The sequence below is a fragment of the Nycticebus coucang genome, chromosome 9 (genome assembly GCF_027406575.1).
Source record: "Nycticebus coucang isolate mNycCou1 chromosome 9, mNycCou1.pri, whole genome shotgun sequence".
Taxonomy (NCBI): Eukaryota; Metazoa; Chordata; class Mammalia; order Primates; family Lorisidae; genus Nycticebus; species Nycticebus coucang.
This window is the reverse complement of record NC_069788.1, coordinates 54,897,040-54,904,691: the sequence shown is the minus strand read 5'-3', so window position 1 is coordinate 54,904,691 and position 7,652 is coordinate 54,897,040.

Genomic DNA, 7,652 nt, shown 5'->3' with positions numbered 1-7,652 from the left:
AAGCAAAGTTGGGAGTGCTGAAATTGACTAAAATGTTATTCATACACATTGTAACCTTGTTCTACCAAGGGGGACACAAGTGTCCAGTTTTAAGAATAGGATGCAATCCTAGATTTCTTCCTTTAACTGCACAGGCATGTTCTGTAAATTTAAAACACATGATCAGGAAGCAGTGCCACTGCTGTCACTATTGTAAAAATCTTTACAGAGACCAAACTTTTGCAAAATATAAAAAAATTAAGTTTCAATATAAACTGCATTGTTGCCCTTCCCATTTAGTAAAGAGCAGGGTGAAGGGATTTAGTTTCAAGTCAATTGCTTTTTCTACTAAGAAACAGAAAAATGTATTGTTGAGAGGACAGGGGTCAGGGGTTAGGGTGGAGACCCATTGTTATGTGGGTTTTTAAGCAATCTAAATCTTTTTTTTTTTTTTTTTTGCAGTTTTTGGCTAGGGCTGGGTTTGAACCCGCCACCTCTGGCATATGGGGCCAGTGCCCTACTCCTTTGAGGTACCGCCCAGCAATCTAAATCTTTTATTAGGTTAACTTAAGAAACATTCAGTCCCTGTTTACTATGGGAATAACTTAAATTGAGGGTGCAATAAGCAAATCACAGGACATTATCAAAGAAATGCTCTTGAAACTAATATGTTCAGAAAAGAAAACAGAGGCTCTGTTTATGTTTCTATGGGGAGCATTCAGCAGTCCTTACCTTATTCCTTGTGACGAGGGGTAAAACCAGTTGATTCTGCTTTTCCTTAAGAGCCTATATTAAGAACAGAGATGGCTCAAAGGAGTAGGATATCGGCCCCATATACTGGAAGTGGCAGATTCAAACCTGGCCCTGGCCAAAAACTGTAAAAAAAAGGAACAGAGAGATCGGGCAGTGCCTCTGGCTCAGTGAGTAGGGTACCGACCCCATATACCAAGGGTGTCAGGTTCAAACCCAGCCCCAGCCAAACTGCAACAAAACAGCTGGGTGTCATGGCGGGCACCTGTAGTCCTAGCTATTTGGGAGGTTGAGGCAAGAGAATCGCCTAAGCCCAAGAGCTGGAGGTTGCTATGAGCTGTGATGCCACAGCACTCTACCGAGGACAACAAAGTCAGACTCCCCCCCCCCCCCCAAAAAAAAAAGAACAGAGAGATCACCGGGAGCCATGGCTCACACCTGTAATACTAACACTCTTGGGAGGCCAAGATGGAGGGATTGCCTGAGTTCACCGTTAGAGACCAGCCTAAGCAAGAGCGAGACCCCAATCTCTAAAAACAGCCTGGCTTTGTGGCGGACACCTGTAGGTCCCAGCTACTTAGGAGGCTGAGGCAAGAGAATCGCGTAAGCCCAGGAGTTTGAGGTAAGCTATGATGCCATAGCACTCTACTGAGGGCAACAAAGTGAGACTGTCTCAAACAAACAAAAAACAAAAAAACAGATCTTCAAACTTAGCACTACATTTCATGGACTTCTAGATACTGCTGCTTTCACAACCCTAAGGAATTTTTTTTTTTTTTTTTTTTTGAGATAGAATCTCACTTTGTCACCCCTGGTAGAGTGCTGTGGAGTCATAGCTCACAGCAACCTCAGACTCTTGGGCTTAAGCAATCTTTTTGCCTCAGCCTCCCTACTTGCTGGGACTACAGGTACCTGCCACAAAGCCTAGCTATTTTTACATACGAGGTCTCACTCTGGCTCAGGCTGGTCTCAAACTCGTGAGCTCAGGCAATCCACCCACCTTGGGCATCTCAGAGTGCTGGGATTAGAGGCATGAGCCACTGTACCCGCCCAGGAATTTTTAATAATTCAAGAACATAGTTTTGGCCTTACAAAATGTTGCCAAAAGCGTTAGCTACCATCAAGAGCTGCCTGAGCTTCAAAAGTTGATTCACTAGAACAGCAACCAGGACATAGTCTCAAAGATTATACATATTTCAAAAGTGAATAACACTTCAGTCAATTTCAGTTAATGAAATCAGTTAACTGAACAGTTAATGAAATGTTCAGTTAGTAGAACATCTCACTATTCACTGACATGGTACCAAATTTACCCTTGCAGACAGAGGAAGCTTGTTAGACCATGACGTCAGTAAAAAAAATAAATCTGGAGGCTCAGCGCCTATAGCTCAGTGACTAGGATGCCGGCCACATACACTGGGGCTGCTAAACAACAATGACAGCTACAACAAAAAAATAGCTGGGCATTGTGGTGGGTGCCTGTAGTCCCAGCTACTTGGGAGGCTGAGGCAAGAGAATCACTTAAGCCCAAGAGTTTGGGAGTTGCTATGAGTTGTGATGGCACAGCACTCTACCAAGGGTGACATAGTGAGGCGCAGTCTCAGAAAAATAGAAATAAATCTAGGTTCCAAAAAATAAAAGAAGAAATTCTAGGATAAGAATACATACTGCTGGGCAGCGCCTGTAGCGCCAGCCACATACACCAAGTAGTCCCAGCTACTTGGGAGGCTGAGGCAAGACAATCACCTAAGCACAGGAGTTGGAGGTTGCTGTGAGCTGTGATGCCATGGTAGGGCAACAAAATGAGACTCTGTCTCTTTAAAAAAAAAAAAAAGAAAGAAAGAAAAATTACCTGGGCATTGTAGCAGGTACCTGTAGTCCCAGCTACTAGAGAGCCAAGGCAGAAGGATCACTTGAACCCAGGAGTTTAAGGTTGCTATGAGCTTGGCTATTGCATTCTAGTCTAGGTAATAGAGTCAAATTGTCTCAAAAAAAAAAAAAAGCAGAAACATAAAAATTAATTGTAAGAAAATTACTTCCCTTTAAAAGTTTTTCTAAATTAGTTGAATTAAAGACAACTTATGATTACAAGTGGGTAGGAAGTGTATGTCTTCAAAAATATGTATATAAAATTTATCACCAGGATTGTAAAGACCTCATATTAATTCCTTATATTCTTTTATTAAGTCATTTTAGAGTTGAATATTTCTAACTATTGATCTCACAAGGTAGAGACACCAAGTCATATGTCACCTAAGAAGCAGATTACATGAAAGCTAGACGAAATCTTTCATCAGCCTCAAATGAATAGGAGTATGAAACTTAAAGGGGAAAAAAATAATGGCAAGAATATCCCTTCTCATATTCATGTGGAAAGAAATATGTGGATAAGGAATAGGTAAGGTAGAAAATGGCAAGGACCAACCAATCATATTTGGTAGTACAGAAAGCTTACCAATATTATTCTTGAACTATTTTTAGGAGTAAAGCAAATTACACAGCAAGGCTGTTATGAAATGCATGAAACTTTCCCGTTTAAAACTTAACTGCTATTGACTATGTTTAAATTTGTTTCTTTTCAAGGTACATGTCACCTGCAAAAATGGGAGAAGAAATAGTGATTACAGCACATGTTCTGAAGCAAGGAAAGACACTTGCATTTGCCTCTGTGGATCTGAGCAACAAGGCCACAGGAAAGCTGATAGCACAAGGGAGACACACAAAACACCTGGGAAACTGAGAGAACTGAAGAATGACCAGAAAACTAGCAATGAATATCAAGTGTAAATTTAACTTGCATGAATGTAATTTTCAAAATAAATTTGCAAAACCAGAAACAACTAGTATTTTCGTGAGCAAAATGGCAGAGCCTTTTTGAGGTGAGAATATTTTAAAACTGAAGAAAAAGACCTGGTTGAAGTGAAGCTGGAGGTGTATATTTTATTTCATTTTAAGTGTCTTCGCTTTTTTTGTTGAGTCTCACTCAAAAAAAAAAAAAAATGCTCAGGCTAGCATGCTCTGGTGTCAGCCTAGTTCACAGTAGCCTCAAACTCCTGGGTTCAAGCAATGCTTCTCCTTCAACCTCCTGTGTAGCTGGGACTACAGGTACCTATCACCATACCTGGCTAATTTCTATTTTTAAGAGAAACGGGGGCTCTTTTTCAGACTGGTATTTTTTTAATCATGTATGTAATTGGATGAAAAATTCTTTGTTCAAAGCATTTTGAAAACTTAAGGAAAGCAAAGAAGCTAGCAGAGCTATTTTGAGGTGAAAATATTTTAAAACTGAAGTTCATTCCATATTGACCTAAAGGAGAAACATAAATTAATGGTTGTCAGAATATTATAGAGTAGGCCAGGTGCAGTGGCTCATGCCTATAATCTTAGCACTCTGGGAGGCCAAGGTGGGTGGACTGCCTGAGCTCACAGGTTCCAGACACCCTAAGCCAGAGCAAGACCTCATCTGTAAAAATAGCCGGGTGTTGTGGCAGGGGCCTATTGTCCCAGCACTTGAGAGGCTGAGGCAAGAGATCGCTTAAGCCCAAGAGTTTGAGGTTGCTGTGAGCTGTGACGCTATAGCACTCTCCCGAGGGCAACAAAGTGAGACTCTTACCTTAAAAAAAAAAAACTACAGACTGTGTAGCTTATAAACAACAGAAATTTCTCACAGTTCTGGAAGCTGGGAAGTCCAAGGTCAAGGGCCCAGCTTTTCCTGGTGTCTGTAGAGGGCCTGCTTCCTGGTTCATAGATGGTGCCCTTTGGCTGTGTCCTGGGTTCTTTTATAAGGGTGTGAATCCCACTCATGAGTGCCATCATGATCTCATTACCTCCTGAAGACCCACACCTTCTAATATCACACCAGGGTTAGAATTTCAACATAAGAATTTGAGGTGGGCACATTCAGACCGTAGCAATGGCCAATGCTTGATGAACTTCAGGTCCTTCCCAGACCTAAAATGCCATACCAAACTTCCATTTCCTTTTTTAAGATGATGGAACTTCAAAATAGGTGAACCATGGCCATAGTGGAAAATAAAATAAATTGAACTATATGGCCTAAAATAGTCCTCAAGAAAGTTTGAAGCAAAAGCACATTAGTGATAACAAAAAATAGTCCAAATGCTTTTTTTCTGATAACTTCTTATAGAATTGGTATCTTTTAGGGGGGTGGGGAAGCATACTAATAGCCCCTTTTCTAGTACCTAAAATAAAGCCATGCAAATCTTTATGATATTGAAAAGACAAGTTAACAAATTATTTAGTCCATTTCACAAAGGTCTCAAACTTCTGTTGACCATGGTACACTTAACATTTGATTTTTTATATCAGGGAGTCTTAAGTGAACATCTCATGACTAAAGACCGGAAAAAAAAAATGAAACTGCTTTAAATTTGTAAATACAGTCAATGGTTAAAAGTTGGTTATCCTTTGCCTAAATTAGAATATATCCTGATCTACCAACTGAAAGTATAGAAGCAGACTCCTTAGGAGCAGTGAGCACACAGGAAACACAAGATCTTGATTTCTAGTATTTCCCACTAGAAGGAATTCCATGGCTGGAGGCTGGGAGAAAAAAGTTACAAGATAGCTCAAAGGAAAAAAAAAAAAAGATAGGGGCAGCACCTGTGGCTCAGTGAATAGGACACGGGCCCCATATACTGAGAGTGGCTGGTTCATACACAGCCCCAGCCAAACTGCAACAAAAAAATAGCCAGGCGTTGTGGCAGGCACCTGTAGTCCCAGCTACTGGGGCCTCAGGTTGAGGCAAAAGAATCGCCTAAGCCCAAGAGCTGGAGGTTGCTGTGAGCTGTGACACTACAGCACTCTACCGAGGGCAACAAAATGAGACTTAACTCTAAAAAAAGATAAAGGCATACGACATGCACTGTGGGGAAGGAAAAACAAATCTGAGTCCATAGTGTTTAGGTAAGTAACAAATGGCAGGCAGAGGGTGGCGCCTGTGGCTCAAGGAGTAGGGCGCTGGTCCCATATGCCGGAGGTGGTGGGTTCAAACCCAGCCCCGGCCAAAAAAAAAAAAAGAAACAAATGGCAGGCAGAATGAATACCAGAAAATGTGGAGGAATGGATTTGGAAAATCACTATTTTGCAACTCTCAGTTAAAAGATAGGGGTTGAATCAGAAAAGCAGCTATATAGTTTCCCATATACTGCTAATGAATCCTTTATCAAGCACAGAAACAGGATAATACTTTGAGCAGGCAATCAAAATTGACACCAATAAAGAGCACAGGGAGTGTGCTTCAGATGTTAATTTGAGAAGGGCACAAAGTTGATCTAACCATGAACACAACTCACACAAAATAGTTTACATGGACAATTGCCCGGTACTCCAAAAATATGGATGTCATGAAATAGGTTAAGGAATTACTACAGATTAAAGGAGACTTGGGGCTGGGCAGTGACTCATGCCTATAATCCTTGCATTCTGGGAGGGCTACCCTGGAGGATTATTTGAGCTCTGGAGTTTGAAACCAGCTTGAACAAGAGCAAGATCCCAACTCAGCTAAAAGGGAAAAATTATCCAGGCACCTCAGCAGAAAGCTGAGGCAGGAGGATCACTTGAGCCCAGGAGTTTGCCATTGCAGTGAGCTATGCACTATACTCTAACCAGGTCTCACAGAGCGAGACTATTTCAAAATAATAAGCCAGGCTCAGCACTCCTAGCTCAGTGAATGGGGAACCAGCCACATACGTGGCCTGGGCCTGCTAAACAAAGACAACTGCAACCAAAAAATGGCCTGGTGTCGTAGGCGCCTGTAGTTCCAGCTACTTGGGAAGCTGAGGCCAGAGAATTGCTTGAGCCCAAATGTTTCAAGTTGCTGTGAGCTGTGATGCCACAGCACTCCACCAAGGGCAACACAGACCATCTCAAAAAAAAAAAAAAGCTAAAAAAGGAGACTAAGGATGTAACAACTAAATGCAATAATCCTGTACTTAACTAAAAACACTACCAAAGATACTGGGGCAATTGACAAAACTGGAGTAAGGACAGTAACATGTTAATGCTACAATCCCTGTTTGGTTGTTTAATTATATAAAATATTCTTGTCCTTGAACAAACACCAAATACTAAGCGGTAAAAAAAGCACAAAATACGTAACAAACTCTCAAAGGGTTCAGAATCTATATATAAATACAGGGTGTCCATAAAGTTCACATGCAGTTTAAAATAGCCTGTACACAAACTTTATGGACACCCTGCATATGTAAAGAAAAAATGATGTGGGCAAATGACAAAAAACTTAAAGGTAAATTTTTTAACAGAAGCTTTCTATATTACTTTGACAATTTTTAAAGTTGTTCCAAGATAAAAACTTAAACAAGTGGCTGCTGAAATGACTAATTTAGTGAACATATGAAGTGTACTTCAATATAGTAAAATGGTTAGATCTTGGGCTCTAGAGCCAGACAGCCTGGTTTTAAATCCTCCACTACTTATGACTGATGTGGGCAAGTTACTTTACCTATTCATGTTGTACTCAAGAGTTGTCGGATCAAGTTAAAAGCTTAGGAGAGTACCTGGCCATAATAAACATTCATAGTGTCATTTAAAATTGACTCTAGGTCTCAGCACCTGTGGCTCAAGTAACTAAGGTGCCAGCCACATACACCTGAGCTGGCGGGTTCAAATCCAGCCCCAGCCCGCCAAACAATGGTTGCAACCGAAAAATAGCCAGGCATTGTGGTGGGCGCCCATAGTCCCAGCTACTTAAGAGGGAGTGGAGGCAGAATCGCTTGAGCCCAGGAGTTGGAGGGTGCTGTGAGCTGTGATGCCACAGCACTCTAGCCAGGGAAACAGCTTCAGGCTCTGTCTCAAAAAAATAAAATAAAATTGATTCTAATTTTAAACAGATCAGAGAACATATGAAGGCATTTTGAAATTAAAATATTTTTCTTTTCACT